The sequence below is a fragment of the Physeter macrocephalus genome, chromosome 11 (genome assembly GCF_002837175.3).
Source record: "Physeter macrocephalus isolate SW-GA chromosome 11, ASM283717v5, whole genome shotgun sequence".
Taxonomy (NCBI): Eukaryota; Metazoa; Chordata; class Mammalia; order Artiodactyla; family Physeteridae; genus Physeter; species Physeter macrocephalus.
In genome coordinates, this window is record NC_041224.1 from 34,913,259 (window position 1) to 34,939,412 (window position 26,154).

At 42.2% G+C, this 26,154-nt stretch overlaps 1 protein-coding gene and 1 pseudogene across 5 annotated transcripts in view; one reads left to right on the forward strand and one right to left on the reverse strand.

Annotated features, from left to right (window-relative positions):
* Window positions 1-224: 224 nt before the first annotated feature.
* On the reverse strand, window positions 225-320 carry LOC112066486 (uncharacterized; annotated as a pseudogene).
* Window positions 321-9,012: 8,692 nt separating this feature from the next.
* LARP4B (La ribonucleoprotein 4B) overlaps window positions 9,013-26,154 on the forward strand; it is an 87,271-nt gene continuing 70,129 nt past the window's right edge. Inside the window, exon 1 of one of the 5 annotated variants that reach the window (XM_055087860.1) lies at window positions 9,013-9,068. The gene's annotated coding sequence lies outside the window, so the exon portion shown is untranslated. Of the gene's footprint in view, window positions 9,268-26,154 lie in introns of all 5 variants that reach the window. The other 4 variants (XR_003682206.2, XM_055087858.1, XM_028496484.2 and 1 more) reach the window with 4 other exon arrangements.

The window sequence follows — 26,154 nt, forward strand, 5'->3', positions numbered from 1 at the left end:
AGCACAACCACTTGTAGAGGATGCATACACGTGACAATGTACACCAGACACGTGAACTAACTTACGTGACTGTTTGTGTGAACACACGTTTGCATCTTTGAAAGTTTGCAACTTGAAGGTTCATGTGTAGGGGACTTACTGTATCAACTATTTTTTAGATTCTTTTCCCATATAGGTCATTACAGAGTATCGGGTAGAGTTCCCTGTGCTATACAGTAGGACCTAAAAATATGGAATGCTTCATGAATTTGTGTGTCATCCTTGAGCAAATCTTTTCTGTATCGTTCCAATTTGAGTATATGTGCTGCCGAAGAGAGCACAAGTCTGGTTAATTCTTTATATAAAAAGTTATCTGTCTTCCACTTTGCCATTGTTAAGCAAGGTGTAACAAAAAAAATTCCACCTAGTGAAATGTAAGATTTCCATGATGGGACCTCCATTCTGCTGACAGAGAACACGGAACACGTTATGCGATAGTGGAAACTGCACAGAATCTGGAGTTCTAGTCTGGCTTTCTACTCACTAGCAGATTATTTTACATCTCTGAGTTCACTTTCCTTATCTATAAAATGGAAATGGTGATAATTTACATTCCAGTGTCATTTTAGGGATATGCAATTGTGCATGTGAAAAACATCTTATAAATTCAAAGTGGTAAAGAAATGGTAGTCATAATTATTAATATTATATAAAAACACTTTGGAGTGCTGGATAAAATTCTATAATACGATAAGAACTACAAATAACATCTTCATCAATATTAATATTATAGATCCAAAAGCAGAATCGCAACAGTTCTGTATACTGCTGTGATGTTTTCCATGCTCTCATTCTGTACATTCAAGTCTTTCCCGGCTTAAAAATCTCTCCTGTCACTCCATGGTCACTCCTTGAACCTACTATTTCTTTTTCCTTTGTGGCCTTTATGGTCAAACTTCCTGAAACAACTGTCTGTAACCAAGATCTCAAACACAGACTCCGGATCAGTAAACCCCTTTGTGGACATGGCAGTTTGCGTGTTTGTTTTTAACAGAATGTGAGTGCCTCCAGGCTGGGCAAACTCCCTTTTATCACTCCAGCCAGTTCACACATTTATGTGAAATGTCTGGTCCCTAAAGGCATTTGCATTTATAACCTCTAGCACTAAAGATAAAAATAGTAATCAACAGAATCACACACCTACAAATGTCAAACTAAGGAAGGGAAGATTTGCAAATTAAGATATAATTTACAGTTATACAATTAAGTCATATTTTCTAAATATGGCCCCAAACTCAGCCTTCAAAAATAGTGACTTATACACACATATATAAGGAATTATTAGCTTGCTTTTACTCGTTCTTTTTAATTATGCTGTTTCAAATGCTTTGGAGAAGCAAAGCGCCTGGTAAACTGTGAAAATGGAGTGAATAAGTTTCAGCTTCCTGGCCCTCAGGTCAGCATTTCAGCAGGCAGGTTGTGACCACAGTGAGTCATAAATCAATTTAAAGGGTTACAACTAGAATTAACAAAAATAAAACAGAAGGGATCAGAGAAAATCTCACAGAGTAAGGGTAAATATTATCTCATGAAACTTTAAAAAACTGTGGTAAAATATACATAACAAAATTTACCATTTTAATCATTTTTAAGCACACAATCTGTGACATTAAGTACATTCACAAAGTTGTGCCACCATCAATATTTCATGAAACATTTGCTTTGTGTGTGTGTGTGTGTGGGTGTGTGTACTGAGCTGTAATATAAAATGTATTTCTTACTATGGGCCTTGGCTTTTTTAAAAAAGCATGAAAACCCCGCATTAGCTCACTTTTCCCATATGTAAGACAATGGATATTTCACTAACTGTGACTTTGATGGAACTTGGGTGTGAGAGAAATACTCTAACCCTAAATGTGAGGAGATACTTCCAAAGAAAAAGATAAATTCAAACATTTGACAAAATGAAAGATTTGAAATGCGTGTTTTTTATGTGTGTATTACATATTTGCTCACATGACAAATGTGTGGAGATGGTATGTTCAAACAGGGTAACACCTCCAGAGTTAGGGGATAAAGTCAGAAGATGTTACCCTTTGAAGGTAAAAAGAATGGACATGCACTAGTTTAGATTCACTTTCTCGGTGGTGACTCCACCCGTGGTGACTGCTGTGTTTCTGATGAGACTTAAGTGTTACACTAACTGGATGAAGGAAACAGTGTCTCCTAAGTCTAATCAAAGTGACTAAAATATATCCAGAGGAAACATGATTGTAAAAATGCTTATGTATGGAAAATTCTCACTCACTCAACTTCGGTATATGGTATCTAAGGTTATAATGTCAAAATAAATAAACAAGGAAACAAAAATAGCTATCACCATGGAATCTAGGGAAAAAAAAAAACCACCAAGTGCAAATGATAAGAATTCCAAGTCTACTAGATTCACTTTAGTGAATGGTGTCAAAAACGAAAGCAGCTCACTAAGGATTGACAGAAACCTCTCAGAGGTTGGTGGGTGAGCTAGCAAAGTTGGGATGATTTCAGTTCAGCAAACATCTACTAATGACCAGTCACTGTGAAAAATGATGAGGATAAATAAAGTTTCTGCCTTTGCAAAGTTCATAATGAGCAGGAGATAAACAACAACACAAACTGGCACTCCTACTCAACTCAGTAAGAGCTGTGATAAAGGTACACCCTGGATGGGCCCTGATCCCGCTGGGGATGGGTTAGGGGGCAGGTATTCAGAGAAGGCTTCCTGGAGGGTCAAAGTGTCTGAGTTAAGCCGTGGAAATTGTGGAAGACAACCGGGCAGAAAGAAGAGGAGAGAGACAGAGGGGGAGAAACACAGAGGTGGAGTGGCTTAGTGTGCTCAGGAAACTCCAGTCAGTTCCAGGATCAGGGAGGGAAACCTCAAGCCCCTTCAGGCGGTTGTAGTTAGGGTTCAAAAACAGAGCATGTTGCTGTTCAGGGGCTCCTTTCCTCGACCTTGACAGCTCATCACCAGTAGGGAGCAACAAGAGCTGCCCATCTTGGATTACTGGGTGGGCGTGTCCATTTCTTAAAGTAATGAGGTGGAGAGTCCTCATCGTAGGAGCCTGGGGGAGAGAAGCACACTTCTCAGGAGACGCCTGTGAGCCTACCACAGGGCACCTGGCACTAGCACTCCATCTTAGAGCAACTGGGACCAACTCTAGCTTGGAGAAGAGGGGTCAGGAAAGCAAGGAGTGACTGCATGGAAGAAAACAGGAGAGTGTTTGGCAATTGCCATGCACAGTCTAGAACTTTGAAGAACGGCAATGATGTCTAGCCATCGACCTTCCCTCCCATTAGAGGAATGTACATGGATGTTGGACTAAAAAGAATGTCCACTTTGCCAGATCTCCAGGAAGTTAATTTTTCTCAATCTAATAAAAACAACATGCTTATTAAGTCTGGTTCTCTGCCTGAAACATCCAAACTGGGAAGTCTCTCCAAACTGTCTCTTATGACTCATCAACTCATCCTTCTTTCTATGAGAGCTACAGGCAGGTAGCAATCATGGTGAAAATGCAATCTTTTTTGAGGCCTAGAGTGATACATTTGCCTCAATGCAGAGGTACTATGTAGGTCAACTACCCCAGAAGATATCTGCCAGCAATAGTACAAATTTAAGCTGCCGTCCCAGGCAGCACCCTCGGCCAAGAAAGGAGTTACTTTCAAAGGAAACACGATCCAACTACAGAAGCCTTGAAGGACTGGCCAGGGTCTTTACTAGGAACTAGCCCTGGGGTATTACAAAGCACACTACACAAAAAAGTTTCTCAGAAACTCTCTCTAGATATGGTTCCTGTTCCCAAAATTCATGCAAACCCTGCATCTCCCCTACAGGCCCTCAGGCCTCCTCCCCCTGGGCTGGCACCTGCCAACACAACTTTGCCCCGCTGTCCTGGTCTCTCAGCTTTGAGACCCAGAGGTTTGGCCCCTTTGTTCCTCCAGCAGGAAGGCTGTGCAGTATCCTGGGAAATGTAGTCCTCCTCTGTGACTGCTTTTTGAGCAATACATATTCATGGAATATCTGTAATGAATTAAAACCCTCCACTTCATCACTGTATTTTTATTATCATGAGGAATTTAAGACATACACAAAAGCAGGGAGAAGAGTTTCATGAACCCCCATGTATCCATCATCCAGCTTCAACAATTTTCAACACACCAGCTTGTCCCATTATTTCTTCTGTATTCCTACTGACCACCTTCCTTCAGATTGTTTTGAATCAAATGTAAAACATACATAATATCATGTCATTCATAAACACTTCAGTATGTATCTCTAAAAGATAATTCTCCATTTGAAGAGCTTCATATTTACAGGCAAGTTGCAAACACTTATATATCCCACACCTAGATTTACCGATTAAGGTTCTATTATATTCTCTTTCTGTGTAAGTATGTGTGTGCGTATTTCACTAAACTATTTGAAAGAAACTTGCAGATATCTTGATCCCTCACCTCTAAATACTTGTTTATATCTTCTAAGATCAAAGACAGTTTCTTACAGAGCCATAAAACAATTTATAAATAAATCCAATTTGGGAAATTTAACCTTGATTATAAGACTGGAATAGAGTCCATGTTGAAATTCTAATTATGACCCACATAGCAAATTTTACTCGAATCAAGAATCTAGTCTAGGATTACATATTGCGTTGAGTTGTCATGTCTCCTTAGTCTCCTTAAATCTGGAACAGTTCCTTAACCTTTCACTGTTTTTTATGGCCATGCCATGCAGCTTGTGAGATCTTAGTTCCTCAACCAGGGATTGAGCCCAGGCCCTCAGCAGTGAAAGCGCCGAGTCCTAACCACTACCAGGGAATTCCCAAGCCTTGATATTTTTGAAGAGTACGGGTTTTTGAAGAGTAAGAGTTTTTGTAGAATGTCCTCAGTTTGTGATTATTCCTCATGGTTAGTTTGTGGCTTGACAGGAACACGACATCACTGACATCACATGATGTCAGCAGGCCACCATTATTGGGGATGCCAACTTTCACCCCTCAGTTAAGATGGGGTCCACCATATTTATCCACTGTAAAAATACCTTTCCTCCCTTTGAAATTAATAAGCAATAAGCAATTAATAAGCTGTGAAATGGCATTCACAACTGTTTACTCAACAAGTTATAGCCAGTGATTTTTAGCATACATTGATGATTCTTGCCAGAATAAATGCTACGATAGTTGCAACATGGTAATATAAAAAATAATTCTTTCTCGTTCATTAGTCAGCCTTCTACTGTAAAGAATAGCTTTTCCTTCCTCATCTCTATTATTTTTTTTTTACTTACACATTTGTTTATATTTAGTAAGAACTCATGGATTCTTTCATTTTCCAATGTATTCTCATGTATTACTGTCATTTTCATTTTGATACTTCCACCTAATTTGACTAAGTTAGTTCCTTATTGCATTTCTATTTGGATGGCTTTTGGGGGCCAGAGATTCTCTATGAGCTTAATACCTTTTATGAGCCCTCTCTTACCTTCTAATAAAAATCTTGACTCACTATCAAATTCAAACGTCATAAGTGCTCGGAAGACCTTTGGGATTCTTGCCTTGCTTACCCCTCCAGGCTCTCGTGCCCTCCACTCACCTTACCAGATTGGTTTTATGCTCTGTCATGTTCAAATACTTCCTTCTCTGACCAGGACTGGCCTCTCCCTCACTGCTGGAAGGTGTGTTGAAAGCCCCTCCACTCTGGTGTCTTTGGCCTTGGCTCGGTCATCTCTCTCTTTGATTCCTTCCCAAGCTGGCTTCATACCCTCCCATGTGCTTGCTACCTGGGCAATCTGCACACACTCCATAGTAAACGTTACTCCTCTTTATCCCCTACTACCTGTTCACCTGTCATTTGGTCGGTACTGCTCTGTGCCATCTCCCCAGCACTTAGCACCGCCCCTAAGGCGGAGTAGGGACTTGGTGAGTGCTACGACGAGTACCCAGAAGGGAAACCGATTGTCTGAAAGGAAAAGATATAAGTGGCTGACACTTGAGCTGTAACTGGAAAAATAAGCCAGATTTTGCCAGAAGTGGAAGCAGAGGACGACCCTTCTGGCAGAAGGAAGAGCACAGATGAAGGACACTAGAGGATCAAAGTGTTCAGAGACGAAAAGACACTCCACACACAACTTCATGTGCAGTAAACATTTGGAAACCAACGCTTCTCTCTTTGTTTTGTTCTCTGACAGGAATTATCACACTGTTGTGACTGCCAGTTGATTGGCCTTTCAGTAAACGGTAGGGTCATAAGAGTGTAAAGCCTGTGTGTCATTCACACCCACACCCAGAGACTACCCCAAGGTCTTCAAAAATGCATCTTAAGAGAATGTGGTTGGAAGGTTAGGTTGTCTAACCCTGGGGCAGGAAAGGAGATGTGAGCCAGTTTGTGAAGGGCCTGCTAGTCCATGAAAAACAACTTGGACTTCAACAAGTCTTGACTCAGAGGGGGATGGTGAGGAGGCTTTTAAAGGAAATGTAAGCTGGCGTGGTGAAAGGTGGGGAGGCAGAGACCAGCTGTGATGCTATTGAAACAAAGTGGTAGAGAATTAACAGCAGGCAAATCCATCCTAAGCAGGAGAAGGAAAGTTTTTAGATAGAATAGGTAGGACTTGTAACTGCTTGAGATGAGAAGTGGTTTTTAAAAACTGATCTTGGGCTTCCCTGGTGGCGCAGTGGTTGAGAGTCCGTCTGCCGATGCAGGGGACACGGGTTGGTCGTCTCGGGGTTATCCAGGGATGGTAAACAGGCGAAAGAGGGGGATGGGTAGGCATAGGGAGTAATAAGTCAATCACCACAACCGCCTCCCTGAGAATCTCTTTAAAGTTTACTTGCAACTTTTGAGAAGCCGAACAAAACACCTTGCTCAGGCTGACTCCACAGAAACGTCATTTTTGTTTTCAGAAATCAAGCCAGCGGCCAAGCAACTACTTCTTCAACCAATGAAGCACCTTCTTACAAGTGTCTTATTTTTAAAGGGAACAAAAACGGTTTTGATCACACACAGAAAGGAGTGTGCAGCTGGTAATACATGCCCCTTGGGAACACAGGGCTTTTAAAATCATTACTCTTATGGCTTTTCCCATTATTATTTCAGATTTATTAAGCCTCCGCTGTCTAGATGTACCTGTAGAAAGGTAATTTGGGTTGGGTATCATTTTAGGAAGCATATGGAAATTGCCAGCAAAGAGTAATTATTTTATATTTTCACTCCTCCCAGTTCTCCTTCTGGACTTAGAGACAGGCACTATTTTAAGACAGATGGGAGGGGCTTCCCTGGTGGCGCAGTGGTTGCGCGTCCGCCTGCCGATGCAGGGGAACCGGGTTCGCGCCCCGGTCCGGGAAGATCCCACGTGCCGCGGAGCGGCTGGGCCCGTGAGCCATGGCCGCTGGGCCTGCGCGTCCGGAGCCTGTGCCCCGCAACGGGAGAGGCCGCGGCAGAGGGAGACCCGCATACCACAAAAAAAAAAAACACAAAAAACAACTGATCTTATTTTTCTAAGTAGAAATGCCATAAAAATTCATTTTGTTATAATCTCACATCCCAAGGTGAAAATGGGTGCTTCTTTTGAAGCACAGGTTTAAAAAAAATCACACAGGAATAAAAAGCCAGTTTTGATTGTTTAGGAAGGATCACACAACACAAATAGAAAGCAAGAGATGTCATTTCAATATAAACTATTCTCATATCATTTAGTCTCTTTTGTAATATGGGAACTTATCTGTATATCAAAAGTCTGCCAGAATGTAGACATAAACAAAAAAGATGGAAATCTAACCTAATAACTTTGGAGAATTCTGACCTTTCAGAGGTGGACCACATCACTGGGCCTGGCCTAGGGATGACTTCCTGGGCCTCAGTCTAAAACGTTCCAAGCGGAGGTACCTGAGAAGGGCTCTGCAACATATCCAACAGGTTCTCTTGGAAAGTGAACTCTAAACGCGACTTTTTTTCCAGAAATATGTACTTGTTTTGAATAGTACAGGAAATCTCAGTCTTACGTGATTATCTTTAAAGACATTGCTATGAATAGCATTATTGAACTTGCAAGTTTTTTAGAGCGAGGATGTGACAACGTATGCCAAAGCAGAAGGCGCCCAGCACCGATGTGATCCTCCCAGTCAATACACGGAAGTCCAGAGCGCATCCTGTCGGCGTTCGGACCCGCAGAAGGAACAGGTAAGAAGCACCGGTGCACGGATAAGGCTGGAAAGAGTGACCCAGAGAAGCCTTTCCAGGTCACATGTATGTCTACATAATCAACAGCCAAGCGGAGCAGGCACGCAGGAAATCAGGCAGCAAGCTTAAAGCCGGTGAACATAATTTACTTTTGTTTTTCCTCCCCATAGAATGGGTCGGGTGGGTGGCACATGCTCGGGTTTGGGAAGACATCCCGAGTCTTCAGCATTTCCCCTGAAACCGCGGAGAACGGAGCTGGCCGACGAGCGGCCCAGGGCACCCGCTCCATGGACAGGCGACACCGCCTTCTCCCTTTTCTCGGGCGCGCTCAGGGGGCTCTCTTGACCCGACCACCCGGATGGCCAGACGGCCCCGGGGCGAGGTCCAGTCCCGGGGTGAGGGGAGGGAGGGGTCGGGGTCTTGGGCCGAGGGGGACGGGGGCCGCGGTCCCGGGGTGACGGGGGCGGGGTCCCGGGATGAGGCGGGGGGCGGGAGTCTCGGTCCCCGGCTGAAGAGGGCGGGGGTCGCTGTCCCAATCGACCGCACCGCCTCCTCAGGTCGCGGCGGGGACGGGGAGGAGAGCGTGCGCGGGGTGGGGCTGCGTGCGCGCCCCCACCAATCACAGGCGTCGCCGGGAGGGGCACGAGCACCGAGAGGCCAGGAGGAGGGGGCGGGCCCGGCGCTGCGCGAGGCCAATCAGGGCTCCGTGCCGCCATGACGTAAGGGCGCCGAGCGCCAGTCGGCGGACCAGGCGGTGAGTACGCGGGCGCGCGGGCGCGGGCGCGCGCGGGGCGGGCCTTCCGGCGGGGCCCGGAAGCAGGAGCTGTGTGTTCTCATGCGAACGGGAAGGAGCGTTGGGGTGCTGGAGTCGCGAGGTTGAGCTATTTTTCGGCCTGAAACTGGAAAGAGTTGCCGCCGCCCCGCCGCCAGTCCGCGCCGTGCCGACCCCCGCCGCTCGTCCGGGCCGGCCGCGCCCCTGCTTCCGCCCCTCCCTCACGGCCCGTCCGCGTGTGGCGCGGTTGCCGGGCACCGGGGCTGCGGCGGTCGGCGGCCGGGCGGCGGCGGTGCTGACAGGTGAGCGCGGCGGCGGGCGGGCTGCTCTGCTCCGCTCCCGCCGCGTTGCGCCCGACCTCCTGCTCGGACCCGCGCCGCGCCCGCCTGTCATGGGCCGCCATCTTCCCAGAGGACGCGGCCGGGCAGGGCCCAGCGAGTGTAGCCGGGCCGGGGCGCGGGTAGAGGGGTCTGGGTGCGGGCCGGGGCGGCGGGCAGGGCTGGGGCCGGCCAGGGCCGGTCGAGGTCTCGGGGGCCGGGGCAGGGTTAGGGTACGGGCAGCACCGCCGTCCGGCCCGCACTGCGGCGGCCTCGCCCTGCTCTCCGCCCGGGCCCGGGACCGCGGCCGGCCGGGCGGGGAGGGCCCGGGTCACTCGGACCAGGAAGTGGGATCCTGTTGCTCCGGGTGTGCTTGGGACGCTCCCGCTCTTCTCAGAGAGGTTTGAGCAGAGGCAGGTTCTGGAAGAATTAGGAAAAAATTCTAAAGACGTCCTGTGTTCGAGAAGGGGGCAGGTCAGGAATCTCTTACCACCTGCTTCTCAGTCGTGTCCAATCAGAACGTAAAACTTAAGACTTGTTCAGACTTCACTGTAATTTTGTATTGCAATTTTCCGTGCAGGTCATCTTGTCTTCCCCCTCATTTCTACATAAAATGGTCTTTAATTTAGGCTGAGGTGAAACTTGAGAAGATTATCTGTAGGGGAGCTATCCTGTGCGTTTGCGACCCTCTCTTTGGCTGCACAGTAACTTGCCCTAAATGTTAAGTGGAAGTTTGAAGTTTTGGATAGCTGAAGGAACGGGAAGAGTTCCCTGGACTGTTCAGGGAAATCAGTTTGTGTGAGGGTTTTTAGAAAAAGATAATATCAACTTGAATAATGTAAGCATACAAGTTATTTTCTTGTTTTTAAAGTTTTTCTCATGACACTTAGCTGGTCTCTTATTTTGTGTTAAGTGTCTAAGATGCTTTTGAAATAGGTTCTGAGTTGTAGTTTGCAAAGACCACAGTGGGGAATAGTGACGTTCATTTCTTTGGAGGTCAGATAATATGTGCAGTGTGCAATTTCCATACTTCCCCACCTGCCTGGCTCCCTCTGATTTACAGTCAGGGTAATTTACAGAAGTTGAAATGGTTGTGGCTTGTCAACTTTTCTCTGTATTTAATATTCTGAAGGGCAGTTTTATAATCAGGCTCTACGAAATCGCTTGATGTAAGTTTGCTTGAGTTGCTAAGGTGGAATACTTTATGAAAGGCATCAGGTTAGCAAGTTTATTATTCAACCATAAATTTGATTTGTGTACTTCGCTTTGAGACTTGTGTTTAGATAGAAATAAATTTCATCGTGTATTTTGAAAAGTTGATGTGTGTTGCCTTTGTAAGGTGAAAAAGTGGGTATGTGAAGAGAGATAGAAATGGCTTCTTATTAATTAGAAATTACCCTCTGGGGCTTCACGTTCTTCATCTCTAAAAGGAGGATTATAATAACATCAGCCTCATAGGACTGTTTGTAACATGTTGATGTTGGCTGTTTTTGCTCTTTTTTTTTTTATTACTCAGATTCTTATTCAGAATTTTGAAAATGGTGTTTACCTTATTACTGTTTTCAATATTCTTTTAGTGACTGTCAGTTTTAATTTATTAACAGAGTTTTTTTTTTTTTTTTCTTTATCACATGTATCTGGGCAGAGAAAGCAGGTCTGAGGACAGAATGTGTATTTGGAGAAAGGATTTATACTGTATTTGAGTAGGAGCCAGAGAGAAAATGGATGATAATATGAGAACAGAAGTTTCTTGGCATTTATTTTAACGTGTTTTGTTGAAGAGTAGCCAAAATTAAATGGCAACATGTTCAGGGAAGATTTTGATTTTATTTAAGGTTCCTAGGAATTGCACTTTTAAAAAAAAGTAAGATTTGGAGAATTTATTGATATTAATATGGTTTTCACAGATAAGCACATGTTTAGACAAATACGTATTTAAAATCTGTGGAAACAAATACTTTACTTAATCACTTGTTTTTAATGAAGCAGTCTTCATATATCATAAAACAGTTCCAAAATACTTAAGTGCAAGGTGGGAACATAATGTTTTTAATGTTAGTAACAATAAACAATGTTTTAAAGTAGCCCCACTACTTAACATAGATTTGCAACAATATTACAAGTTTTTGCAATGATAGAGCTGTGGTTGATGTTACCAACCAAGTGGCTGAGGAACTCCTTTCACTGTTATTTCAGTGTCCTGCTGCTGGAATTCGTACTTTCTGTAGTGATAACTAAGATTATAACCTAGGTCTTCTAATTTTAGTAACTTGTGTTTTCTTTATGATTGTCCCTTTAGATTGCAAAAAGCTCTGTACTTATATTACTTTAAATTCCATTTGTTTTCATCCTAATGTTTAAGGCACAAGTTTCAAATAGGCTTTCATAATACATACTGTACTCTTGCAGAGTTCTCTCATATTTAAGGATTTTTTTTTCCCGATTGGTAAATGCAAGAAAATCATGTATATTCTTGTAATTCCTCCTATAAGACCATTGACTCAACCTTTTTCTAATGGAGAGAAGAAAACAAGCGCTGAAGTTGTGTTTATGGAAAGTACATTGTTAATAGGAACAGACCCTGCTACAGGGTTTGGTCACTTATGCTCCTTTGTAAAACTTTATTCCTGTAAAGAGTTCTCCTTTTTCTGTAAGAGCTAATTTTAGAGTACCTAGTAAAGGAGGCACTGCCTTCTGAGAGGGTTAAACTCACAAGACCCGATTTTAATTTAGTTCAGTTTGAACTTTTTGCTCCTAATTGTTGCACTTGTTGGTATCTTTGGAGCTGCTCTGCTTCTGGAGATATCTTGATTAGAAAATGAATTTCTGTATTAGAATGTGTAATTGTAAGGTAGATAACCATTAGGTTCTCTTACTGAAAGGAGGAGGATATTTCCAACATGGAAATGTTTTTTCCCTAATGTTCTAGCGCTTTATTTTTCCCACATGTAAATGTCTTCCTTATGATCAGGCAAAATGATTAAGTTAGCTTATGTTTCCTTCCGTCTCACCTCCCCCACCCCCAAACCTTTTGTCCCTTCAGTGCTTTATAAACTTTTTCATCATTTTTTTCTGGAGAAGCTGTCATGGTTTAATCATGAAGGGTTGCAGGTGAGTGATGCCACCCCTTTTGTGCCTTCTGTCATGGTCTGGTTTCCTCTTTAGTGTCATCCCTACTTCCCTACTATAGTGAGACCTGGGCCACAGAGTGCATTCTGTAGCATGGTGGACATTTCCTGCTTAACTTAAATTTGATAATCCTTGAGGGGAGACTTAGTCTTCACTGAAAATGTTCTTTATGAAATCTGATATGCAAAAGTTTTGGCTTAAAAACTGATAAATTAGGGTGATATTTGTGTGGTAAAAATAAAATGCTCTTTTATTTACACACACCATTTTTGTCACACTGTAGTGAGAGGTTGCTTTAAAGGCATATCCTGATTGTTAGGCCCTTTGTAAAAACTCCTCAGTGCCCTGCCTAACTAAGAAGTACCCAGGGGCCTTGCCACTTCTGCCTTCTCCTTGCCGGCTGGGCCACCTTTGGTTGGCCTGCGCTGGCCACAGTCCTCTCCCCAAAACCATGGCCCATGGCGTTGTCTTTGCTCTCTCTGTTTCCTTTGCCTGGAATTGAAGGTCTTTTCCTCTTTTTTTTTTTTTTTTTTTTTTTTTTGACTTAGCTCCTTAACCCATCCTTAAAAAGGTATTTCAGGAATCCTTGCCTTAATTTTTAATGTCATGCTGAGTGCTTCTCTGTTTCCATAGCACCCCAAGGCATTGCGCTAATTAACTAATGTAAGCTCCTTGTGGGCAAGATCCTTTTATGTCCCTAACCTCTTTGCCCAGACCAGGGCCAAGTGTTGCACTACAGATGTGGAGGAAACTTTGTTTCACTAGAGGGATAAGACACCTCCCACCTCAGTTTTAGAGGAATTATTTGCATGCTTTCATAAACAAACATGAAAATTTTTACTTGAAAAGAATGCAATAGAAAATGCATAAAAACTCTACTTACAAAATGTTAACTGACTTGATAGCTACATCTAGCACGTACACTATTTTAGGTGGATTGATTTAACTACGTGACCTCTAGATGATATTCTTTCTCAGTCTTTAAAAATGTGCCCCTTTTGATAACAATGAATATTTCTTACCTTCTTTATTTTGCTCTGAAATGAAAACAAATTATATTAGCCAAAAACAAAGCAATTACAATAGTGAAAATGTATTTTTAAACTTCAGTGGATTTTTCCATTTTTTATTCCCTTTTGAGAATCATTGCTCCATGACCTGGTGCAAAGCAGGGCCACTGAAAGGAAAGAGGAGGGTTCATTCATTCCTTCTTTGAGCAGGTATTTTTGATAAACCACACATTAGCAGTACAAAGATGAATGGTACCAGAACTTTTCTCTAAGGCTTGTGGTCTAGAAGGAATTAAGACAGTGAATTGTTTTATTTGAAGTAAAGTAGACCAGCATTTTTGGACTCTTGAACCCTCTGTACGTGAAACTTCTTTAGGACTCTCCACTCCACGCTTCCTTGAGCAGGCCCGTTAGGACAGTCGAGTTTATTGTAGTGTGGAGTGTGGTGGACATCCCTCATCTCCCTTCCCTGCTTTATTTTTGTTTGTAGCACTTACTACTACATTATAACATGCCATGTAATTTCTGTATTTTACGTACCTTGTGTCTTCTTGTACTTGAATGTAAACTCTATGAAGTTGAGGGTTTCTGTCTCTTCTGTTCATTGCTATAAGCCCAGACCTTAGAAAACAGTATGCACTAAATAATTGATGAGTAAATCCCAGGGTTGTAATGGTGAACAAAAGAGAAAATTGCCCTCCTCTCTGGAACTTTCTGTACACTGAGGCAGGGAGACAATCAGATATTGTTGTGCTGAGAGCTTGTCATGTAGACCTTGAGGGATTGGGCAGGGGGAGGGAGCCTTCTAGGCAGAGGATAATGGTGCAAAAACTCTGAGCTAGGAACTCATTTGGAGAGGCTGGCAACAGGGAGGCGGGGGGTGGGCGAGGCAGCAGCGGGGTCCTGCAGGGTCTGGAGCTCCTGGCATGGGTGAGAATTGTGCTCTCTCTATCCTAAGAATAGTGAGAAGCAGTCAGAGGGTTTGAAACAGGAGTATTGCAAGACCAGAATTGCCTTTTTAAGCAATCCTTCTGCTTTACAGAGACTTGTGTCGAAAGGGAGGAATGGATGCATACAGACTGGTTTTACTTGGCCCCAGGGTGGCAAGCTCTCTTGCTTACACTTGTGTTTGTCACAGTGGAACAGTCCAAGCCCTGGTCTAAATGAAGAATAGGTTGCTTAGAACCCCTTTCATTTGTATTACACATAATCATGTGTGTTTTAAAAATACTTTAAAAATAGGCCTCAAACCTGCTAGCGTTTGTCACTTGTTTAAAGTATATTTGTTATTTCAGCTTTTATTAAGGCACACTAATTAACAGATTCCTTTTTTAGAACCATCTCTGAAAAATGAGAACACTTTGTTTTCAGATTTCAAAAAGCTTTGTTTTATTGTCAAAGCTTGAAAATATAGGGATTAAAAACATAGTGACCAATTGGATATAGATTTACAAGTTGCCTCGATTATTATCTCTTTCTGAATATATTAAACAGTCCCTTTTCAAATATTTTTTTCTGGAAATAATCAAGTCCTTTAAAACCTCTTCTTTAAATACTTTATACTTTCTGAACATTTTAATTTCTGTTTGTTGATTACATATGTCTCTGTATTTCATTGTTGAGATTTTACCATCTGTATAATTTCTGCCTTGCCATGTACAGTTGACGCTTGAACAACGGAGGGGTTGGGGAGCCAGTCCTCCGTGCAGTTGAAAATCAGAGTAGAACTTTCCAGTTGGCTCTCTGTATCTGTGGTCCCACACCCGTGGACTCAACCAACCTTGGGTCGTGTAGTACTGTAGTACATATTTATTGAAAAAAATCCGTGTATAAGTGGACCCACGCAGTTCAAACCTGTGTTGTTAGAGTCAACTCTGTGTGTGTGTGTGTGTGTGTGTGTGTGTGTGTGTGTGTGTGAGTGTCAGTGTCATAAGCACACTGCATATAGTATGTACTGTAATCCATTGCTGCCTGGCTTCTCACAACTCCCATGGTCAGGGAATGCCAGCAGCCTTTAAAAGCAGACTTGAAGTCCCCATGGAGAGAGTTGCCTTTTAAAAAGCTGGGTATTTAGAAGGCAAAAGCATTTGATCTTTGCTTGTACTTTTATGGTATGCTGGTTGTCATTTAGTGCAGAAGCGCAGTGTGGAAACCTTTTGGGATAAACCTTCCTCTGGCATTATTGTAAGGTCCATGTTCGTTTTGGATTCATATCTGTATTTCCAGTGATGCTTGGTGTCAGACTAGAATGCTATTTCTAGTTTCCCTTCGTTCGGACCATTTCCCTTGGAGTACAGACCATTGTACAAGTGAGTAACTATGAGTCAGCAGTGTTTGCTTCCTCACACCTTAAATATCTAGGCAGGGGAAGGGCAGTTGGTGAAGACAGAAGGATGCAGTGATTAAAGCAGCTCGTACGTAGTACTTGCTGTCTGTGCATGTGGCCCTTAGTTTTTCACAGCTCTTCCTATTTCTTTGTATACATTGACAAATTTTCCTTTATTCTGCTGAAATCATTATCTTTCAGGGCTCAGTGCAGGAGAGTTAATCCTAAACATGAAAGGACCGGAAGTAGAAAATAGGATCACCAAAGAAAATGCAGAAGCATTCAGGCACACAGATAGAATTTGAAAGTCTCTGTGACCTGGTGAAACTTCCAGTTAAGAGTGAAATGTTTTCCTACAAAAGAGTGGCTTGGGATCCTAAAAAGACCATAAGTTTTAGTATTTTCAGTCATGGACACTCTTAGCATACTGTTCTTTGAAGTTTAGAATGTTGAGAGTGTGTTTGATTGTCATTGTCGAGGCTTTTAATCTGTTAACGTAGTTTTAAGTTTTCCGTGAAATCGCGAGATTATAGCTCAAGATAAAAAACCGTAGATCAGGTGTTTTCCCAAATTCACTGTACAGCCACAAGTCATATTACAGCGGTCCTCTCTTGTCTGTGGGGGATACATTCCCACAGTAGATGCCTGAAGCTGCGGATAGTGCCAGAACTCCTATATATACTATTTTTTTCCTATACATACCTAGGATAAAGTTTAATTTATACATTAGGCACAGTAAGACATTAACAATAATAATAAAATATGACAATTATAACAATATACCATAATAGGAGTTATGTGAATGTGGTTTCAAGGTACCTTATTGTACAAATTTAATGCCTTTTCCATCTTAACTAATCATTTATCAAACACTGTGGCTATAACTTTTGCACTTTGAGGTGCGAAAGAAAAACTAGCACAAATTTCTTTTTCCTTCACAATTTTCACAGTGTTTGTACTGTAGATCTTAACCTCAGCACACACTTTTTTTCCTTATTAAGTCAGGAATTTTTACCTTTTCACTTGAAGGAAGCACTTTACAGCTTCTCTTTGGCATATCTAAATTGCCAGCATCACTACTCTTGCGCTTTGGGGCAATTATTAAATAAAATAAGGGTCCCTTGAACTCCAGCACTGCCAGACTATGATAGCTGATCTGATAACCAGCTGGCTGCTGAGTGACTAATGGGCGGGATACGCTGCACAAAGGGTTGAGTCACATCCCGGGTGGGACAGCGCAAGATTGGGCCGTGCTACTCAGATGGCGCGCAATTGAAAACCCATGAATTGTTTATTTCTGGGATTTTCCACTTGATATTTTTGGACCATAGTTGACCCTGGGTAACCAAAAGCATGGAAAGCAAACCGCGGATAGGGAGGGACTCCTGTGCTAGGTAATATCCTGAGTGGGGCAAATGAAAGCTAGATCTTAACTTCCAATTTACAGTTTGGTGTGTGGGCGTGTGGTTAGGTAGGTTTATTGATAATTGGTGAAGAATAAGTGTACCAAGTGTTTAATAATAATTAACAATACACATAATCAGCCTTAATCCAGTTGCATGGAGTAGTTTGTTTTTATCAGTGCCATTGTTACCTGCCTGGAATTATAAGACTGAGAGGGAAATCTTTTATCCTTTTTGACTATTCATGTAATGTTTGGTGCGAATGAAATAACACTTTGAAGTAAGTCATTTTCTGAGACTTTTGAGTTTTGGTCTACATTATTTTATTAACTGAGATTTGATAATAGTTTCTGAAAATAACTGCCAGAAAAATTGCGTAGTATTACAGTTGTAGTGTGAGGGTTTTAGAGCTCTAAAGATTCAGAGACTGAAACCCACAGAAATAAAATTAATTAGAAATACAGCTAGTTGGCTGGTGGCAGAGTGAGGACTATAACTTCGGACCACTATTAATAGAACTCAGGATACTTTTCAAGTTATACCCTTAACAGTGGAATTTCAAAAGAAAAATTGAAATTGGTGAAAGTGTTAGTTTTATGTATGCTGTAGAATTTTAAGTCAGCATTTTATTGTTTTTTAAAGCAGATTTGTAAAGCAGCCATTAAACTGTGCTTTTTTTTTTTTTTTTTGCGGTACGCAGGCCTCTCACTGTTGTGGCCTCTCCCGTTGCGGAGCACAGGCTCAGCGGCCATGGCTCACGGGCCTAGCCGCTCCATGGCATGTGGGATCTTCCCGGAGTGGGGCACGAACCCGTGTCCCCTGCATTGGCAGGCGGACTCTCAACCACTGCGCCACCAGGGAAGCCCTAAACTGTGCTTTTTAAAACTTTGAATTAATGTTTTTATTCCAGGAAAATTAAAGGTTTTGTCTGTCATTTTAGATAGTTTAACCTATTAGCTTTAATCCATTTAAAATCCTTCCCGTTAGGAAGGCGCTAACAGGTCTTCTAGTCTGTATCATATATTCAGACTCGTCTTTGAGAAATAGTCTAAGGAAAATTCATTTAAATTCAGTGGTTTCCTTCCTAAAGCATTCAGACCTTAACATCCGCACCCCGGTGCAGGGCTCTGCCTTCAGGCTTTGGAAGCAGCAGCCCCTGTGTTCACACCCACCACCTTTCTGTGAAGAGGAGGGCAGGCTCCAGAGCTCTGAGCACCTCTCCTGGCCTTCAGTTCGGCCTTGTCTGTTTGTGTTCGTTCCTGCCATGTGCCCAGTAATTTCAGACCTCCACAGCCTGCAGCTTTCCTAAACGGAGACCTGAACGCAGGTGGCAGCAGTTGCCATCCTCTGCAGTGTATTGGACTTGTAATTCAGGTGACCCAAAGCCCTTGCTGCTTTTTTCCCCATATGTTCTTTGGAACATCTGTTTTACTGTTTAGGAACATCTCTTTTACTGTTTAGTAAACTGAGGCCTGGAGACAGGGGCCTTATATCACACAAGAGAGAAGAGCAGAAAACGGGATTTGCCTAACTTCTTGTTTCCAAGTCCACTGCAAATAGTGCCCAATTCTCAGAAAGCATAGGTGTTTTGCATAAAGGTGTCTTAGGTCCAGTAACCTGATAGATTTGAGAGCTATAAACACAGCATAGCTAAGCATCAGAAATGCTGGCTTTAATTAGAAAGTTTTAATAGTTGTTTTATAGTTATGATTGTTGAGGTCAGGGGTAGCCCACAACAGAAGTCTGAGAGAAGGTCATTTACCTTGCTGAGCAGTAATTCAAAATTATTGGAGCTGATTCTGGTCCTCATAGTTGGCTTGGAACTTTTATGGTGATGTTATTAGTTCCATCGTCTATTGAACTGTAATCCTAAGTGGGCTAGGACTTGTGATCCAGTTACTTACAAAATGGAGATGGTATTATGATGGAATATCAGATTGAAAGATTATCCAAAGTAGTACATACTTTTGAATTATAACTGTGGAACATAAATTCTTTTTTCAAACATGGTATCACTTTTGTAAGGAATGCTTCATGTTAGGGGGTATTTGATGTATTTTAATATTAACTGATTTGCACAGTCATTTTGGAAAACGTGAAAGCATGTTTAATTGTCACACCTAATCCTTGAGGATCGTGATTAGGTTCTGTGCTTGGACTCAGTGGCTGTTACTTTCTGACTGCAATGTGGTACGGGTGCCCCTGCTGTCCTGTTCGGAAGTGGAGCACTCCTCTGGAACCTTCCATAAGCCAAAATGGTATAAAGCAAAGAAGCAGTTACCTTAGGACACATCTTGTTAAGGGAGGCACAGAATAGATGGAGGTAAAGTCCAGATGCTCACAGCTCACATCCAGGTGGCTGGGTGCTGAGATGCTGAGCGTGGCAGGGGAAGGAGCTCGGCGGGGCTGCTCTCACTGCTCCAGTGAGCGCTGCCTCTGTAACTGCTGCAAGACGGAAGCAGAAAGCCGACAAGCCGCCGTTTTTTGATTTTCGCAAAAGCAAAAGTTCTCTTCAGGTCTCTTGGTTAGCAAAAAACGGATACTAACATAGGCCTTTCGTACAAGCAAACTTTGGCAAAGTGGGAGATCTCTGTGTTTCATAGCTCTTTGGGGCCGGTGCCTGGTTGTTCGCTGGCACTTGTTTGAGCACATGCTCTGTGCTGACAGGCCCTAAAAATGCTCACCACATGCTGGGTGGGGGGTCCCTGCTCTTATTGTCCTCGTCTCACGCCTAGCCTGATGTCATAGGTGGACTTGGGGGAGGGGAATCCTTGAGCTCCTGGGTTTGTGTTTAACATTTCTAGTATATGTCCATTTTTCCAGTGAAAGGAGTCATAACTTTCAGCATATTTTCAGAAGGATCTTTGACCTCTACTTTCTTTTTTTAAAAATTTATTTATATTTGGCTGCGTTCGGTCTTCATTGCTGCGTGCAGGCTTTCTCTAGTTGCAGCGAGCGGGAGCTACTCTTCTTTGAGGTGCACAGGCTTCTCATTGCGGTGGCTTCTCTTGTTGCGGAGCACAGGCTCTAGGCATGCGGGCTTCAGTAGTTGTGGCGTGCAGGCTTAGTAGTTGTGGCGCATGGGCTTAGTTGATCCGTGGCATGTGGGATCTTCCTGGACCAGGGGTCGAACCTGTGTCCCCTGCATTGCTAGGCGGATTCTTTTTTTTTTTTTTTTTTTAATTTATTTATTTTTTGTTTATTTATTTTTGGCTGTGTTGGGTCTTCATTGCGGCGCATGGGCTTTCTCTAGTTGCAGGGAACGGGGGCTACTCTTCGTTGCGGTGCGTGGGCTTCTCATGGCGGTGGCTTCTCTTGTTGCAGAGCACGGGCTCTAGGCACGCAGGCTCAGTAGTTGTGGCTCAAGGGCTCTAGAGCGCAGGCTCAGTAGTTGTGGCGCACGGGCTTAGTTGCTTGACAGGCGGATTCTTAACCACTGCGCCACCAGGGAAGTCCTGACCTCTACTTTCAATACAAATAATAGGTTTTGTGTGTTTGCCGCTTAGGAATTTCTTCTATGAGTTGTCGTTTTGATAATTAAATGTAATGTTTTACTGTCAACATCACTTTGTATTTAACTCTTCTGTATGTTCAGATCCCAAGTGCACGCTTACATGTATGTACACACATGTACACACATATACAAAACCTAGAGAGTATTTAAAATAAAATGAAAGTGAACTCAAAGTAATTTTACCGTGACCTAAGAATGTTGTCTTTTCCCACATTAACACATCATTTGGAATATGCAGCAACAGAAGCTTTCACTTGGAGTCATCTCATTTTCTGAGCTTTATATTTTAAATACTAGGAATTTCCTCCCACATGTGTAATGCATGAAAGATGAAATGATTAAACACATTTCCTGAGATTATGCTCTGTTGGGTACTGTATCAGGATACAGCGGTCAAGAAAGCAGATACTTTCTTGCCCTCCCAGTACTGGAGAGATGGCTGCCTCGCTGCGTGTAAAGGGTTTGCGACTCAGGCTTTGTGGAGAGCACGGGGAGTGACATTTCCAGCTGGGCTGGCTGGTTGGTGTCCCAGTGGTCTGAGTGCCTGCGTGGTGGGTGTACGCTGAGGGTGGGATGCAGGTCTCCTGTTTCAGGCGTGTCATTCTGCGGAAGGATTGGTGGGATGGGGGAGACCTAGGAGGTTGGGGTAGTCATTCTGTGCAAAGATGATGGTTATTGGAACAGTTTAGTGACAGTAGAGGTGAGGAGGTATAAGCTTATGTGAGAGAAGGGGTTAGAAATTTATTTGCAGGTTTCTGGTTAGAGCAGCTGGGTGGATGATGTACTGTCTTTCCTTGAGATTGAGGGATTGTCAGTTTTTGTTTATTTGTTTCATATGAGAATGAATTTTTTTTAAACGGTTGATTTTGAGGAATCCGTAGGTCAAAAAATGTTCGCCAGATATTTGCTTAGATGCACTGAAATTTAACCATGGTGTTAACTGAAATCAGGAAAAGCTGAGAGCAGAAGGCCCAGTGAGGTAGAAGCTCCAGGTGACGATCTCCTGGTGAAACCAGCTACACATGGGCAGCAAAGTGCTGGGGCTGGTGGGCTGCTCTTTGTCTTCTCTCTGTTCCTCTTCCTACCAGTTGAGTTGTTTGCTTATGAAAGCTAGTTCAGTTTGTCCCCGAGTTTGTTCAGGGCAGTTGTACTCATTAGTACGTGATTTAACTAATATAAACTGATAAAAATAGTACAAAACAGTTATCATAGGAAAACTAATTTGAAAACTTTGGAGTGTCTCAATAAAAACAAATCACCAAAACTGCTATTAAATTAGGTAGATGGATATGACAACTATAAAAAATTGGGGAATTTATTCTAGAAGCATTGCGCCATTCAGATTATTTTTTAAGTATCTAAGTTGTACTTTAAGGAAACAAGTGAAAGTCTTAGGTGGTTCATTAGGATGTGGTTTAGGTGAGAAAGAAATAAAAGAACGTTCAATAGACTAACTCAGTCTAAGAAAAAGGCCCAAGTGATGAGTATATACAAGTTCAGGTGGCTCAGGATTCATGTATCAGGTTTCAGAATCGCCTCCCTTACTATACAGTTACTTCCTGTTACATAGGATGAGAGAGCATCCAGGGAGGGTCAGAGAGGAGGAGCAGAAAAGCAGGCACATGAGGAAGAGAGTGCTTGCAGAGGCCGCCTTCTGGTCCATCTAGTGTCAGGCAGGCGAGCTTGGAAAAGTGTCCTTGGAGAGGCTGCATCTGGTCCAGGACCCCCCCAGTCACTTGGTTTTGTCCTGCTTCTCTTGTCTCCACTCTCCCTCCCTTGCGCTCTGTCTTTGGAGACAGCACGGGCTGGGCATGTTTAGACAGGGACAGGAGGAAGAGGTTGAAGATACAGGAAAAGAGGAGGAAATGGGATCCAGACCACAGATAAATGGCCAGCGCTCTTACAATTAACAGGTAGTTTTTTCTCTAAACCTTCTCTGATACAGAAACTGCAAAGAAAAACTCATTCATTTTCATGAAGTTTTTTAAAGTTGTCTTAGGTGCAGGTTGTATGTATTTGGGTTCCTTGCCTTGACTTTCGGGGTCTAGTTTTCAAGAGCTATATAACATTATAGCTGTTACGGAATATTTCCCTTTCACCAAAGTGCTAAGAAATATAGGTCTATTAGGAGTACTAAATTCAGGAAAGGAAAGATGCACATTAACATAGATCTTGAAATAAGTCATGTTTTATCACTACTTATAAAGCTGTTAAGTGGCTTTTAATTTTTAAGGAAGATGATTTGCAAGTTCAGGTAACAAGATTTTAGGGAAGACCCATAGGGCTGTAGATGGGGCTTGAGGAAGATAGGTTGCCCTATTTATTACGGCCATCTGTTGCATCAAATATAGCTATTTACTGCTTTGGAGCTGTGCAGACCCTGTGGGAATTTCATTGTCCTTCATTTGGAGAAACATTACATATTCAAGGTGTTCTTGCTTTGTTTTGATTTATTGCTTAGTTGATTAATGTAGATCAGAAGTACCTTTTCCCCACAGCAAAGCTTTTCTTTTAATTTAACATACTTGAAAACTACATGTTGGTAGTACTTTAAGAAATTGGTCTGTTACAGGATGAAGAAGTGAAAATATTCTATCAGTATCAGGTGTACAGTTTTTTTAAATTACTGAATTTGTATATGGTTCCAGAACTTCGAACAATCATGCCACCTCTAGTTCTGGTTTTGTGGCGCCCTTCTAGGAATAATAAGCATGTCCCAGTTTCAGCAGCACAGGGTTAAAGCAGCTCCAAGATGTTTCCAGCTCTGACGTTCTGTCATTCTTTAAAATGTTGAGTTCTAAGTTTGCTCAGCATCCCCCACCCATCTTCCTCAGGTGAAATAGTATTATTCTCTTTCAACTGAAAAACTGTAGTTATGTGATTATAAATTGGAAAGCACAATAGAACGTGATAGGCAGTCCTTGAAAAAAATGCAAGATTCATTAAAAGGGTGAGGTGAATAGAGACTTTTTCCCGTAAAAAGAGTTGAAGAAATGTACTGTCTAGAGTTTATTTTTGAAGAGGGCTTCTGGGTCTCTTGAAAGACACTTTTGTGGTATTGATTCTGACTTTTGGTACAGGTGTATACTAATGGTATATTTGGCTATCAGCATTTTTTGTTTTCACATGTAAATTAGAGAAAGTGATTTTTGTAAAGAGTTTCAGTAATCTCAAGAAAGTGATCACATGTTCAAAATGAAAGTAACAAAGCTGTATAGTTTAGAAAAAAAAAAAACCTACATATGCTCAGTCCCCTAAGGTAAAAATAAATTATGAAAGATACTGAATGAAGCAGTTCTGCTCTTTGTCCAAAGGGTGATATTATGCATGAAAGGTCAGCAGTGATTGTTTTTTCCTGCTCTGGACTGTAGACACCATTCAGCTTTCCATCAGCAAGGTTAGTGTGTGTCTGAGAATGGAGACCTGTGAATAAGAGGCGCAGGCGCTCACGCTGGAAGGGCCTTTGCAGCAGGTGAGCAGACTGATATGAGAAGGACTTGGGGGTGGAAGTGAGGGGGCCTGAGTGAGGCAGGAGAGGTATAGGGGGGCTCTCAGCCTGGCAGACTGCTGGCCAGACCCTGCACATCTGGCACGTGGGGGGGCCCTCACTTTCAACCTGGGAAGTAGTTCTTACTGAAAAAATGTTGATAAACAGACGAATGGAGGTCAGAATACATTCTAAACAGGCTGGACTCAGGGCCATTAGCTTTTGAACTATGAAATTGAATATCTTTGTTAAAATAAAAGTATTTCTTGGCCTATGTACTCCTTCCACATTAGGCTCAGTGGTGTGGACGTGCTGCCTTGTGTCCTGTGCAGGCTGCCAGTGTGGCCCTGGCACTTCCTGGTCGTGTCCAGAAAGATGTGTCAATTAGCAAAGCTTGCACTGGTGAAAAAGTATGTGGCTGTTTCAGGAGATGCTCTTCTGTTGGAAAAGGAGCAACTCATGATAAGAGCAAGAAGTTATACTTTGAGGGCAGAAAGGCTGTATCTCTAAGGATGTGATTCTCTGCTTCATCTTTGCACTCACATTTACCAAAATTTTACAAAACAGCCATTACAACCACGTGCAAAGTAAGAGAAGGATTTTTAAATCTTCATATTGCTTCACTTGTTTCAAATAATAGTTTGTTTAGGATTCCTTATAACCTAGTAAAATAATCTTCTCAAATATTTGTCTTCTCCAGGGCAAGATAATATGTCATAAACCAATTATAAGTCTTAAAGCTGCAAGGGACCTTTTTCATTTTTTTGTGTGGAATTATCTAGTAAAGATCTAAATTGAAAGCAATTAGTAGAAAAAAAATTTAATGTAATTTTTATGGTATATGTCTCATGTAGATACTTTCCCATTCCTATTTGGCTAAGAAATAAGTTTTTGCATGTTGTGTTTGATTTTCTGCCCTCCCTAGGAGCAGAACCAGATCAAACTATGAAAAAGTTACCTTTTCCTCCTACTGTCTTTTTCAATAGAAGCACAGGTATGCATGTATAAAAGGAAATTTAAAAAATTAATATCAGTTTATTGGCAGCATCTGCTTAGGAATACGTATTTCCATACTGGGTGCCTGTTTGAAAGTGTAATTAAACAACTGCTCCACTGAGATTGGATTGCTCTCTTTTCATTCATCGTCACTGTAGGAAGACTCAGTGGAAAGAATGGACTGTCATAGAGATATTGAATCTTAAAAAACAAAAGAGCTAGAGTAACAGCTTTCCTGGCGACAGCCGTCTGTTGCTCTGTAAATGTTCCCACTATTGAGGCCTACAGATTCAGTTGAGGATATAATCATTGTAAGGTGCTGTGTGGAAGGTGCATAAGCTGATCTGCCCCGATACGAATTATTCTGCTGTGAGACAGGAATATGCATTTTAGATACTGTAGGGTGATGCAGACAGCTGTAAGGTAAACAGTACAGCCCAGCCGGCAGTAGGAGACAAGTATATGATAACTGTCAGTCCCATTGTGGTGTTTGATTTTCTTACACCTCTTTATCTAGAGTTGGGCATATTGAGTTCATAAAATATTGAAAGTTACAATTCTTAACACACATCCTTACAGTCCCCAAATGCTAGAAATGTGCTTTGATGATTTGATTTAGCTTCTTTGACCATTTTTGTCTTTTCTAATGAGCTTATTTAGTTTCAGATGTCTGGGAGGTAAACTGTCTTTCTAAAAAGTATGTTTAGACATTGAAAGTAACAGATTTTAACTTTTCTAATTGATTCTCAAAGGGGTCACACACTACTTAACTAAGACAACCTCTGAAGTTATTAATCATTTTTCATATATAGGTAAAACTCTGTTTACTTATCTAGTTGAATATTTATTTACTGTTTTTTTGTAAAATGATTCCAGTTGTTAGGCTGGAGTTCTTAGAACATACGTCTGTGTGATAGCATCGTGTATCGTCCATCTCTGCTTGTGCTGTGTTCCTTAACTCATTGCTCTTGATCACACACAGTTATTAGGCGTTAGAAGAGACCTTA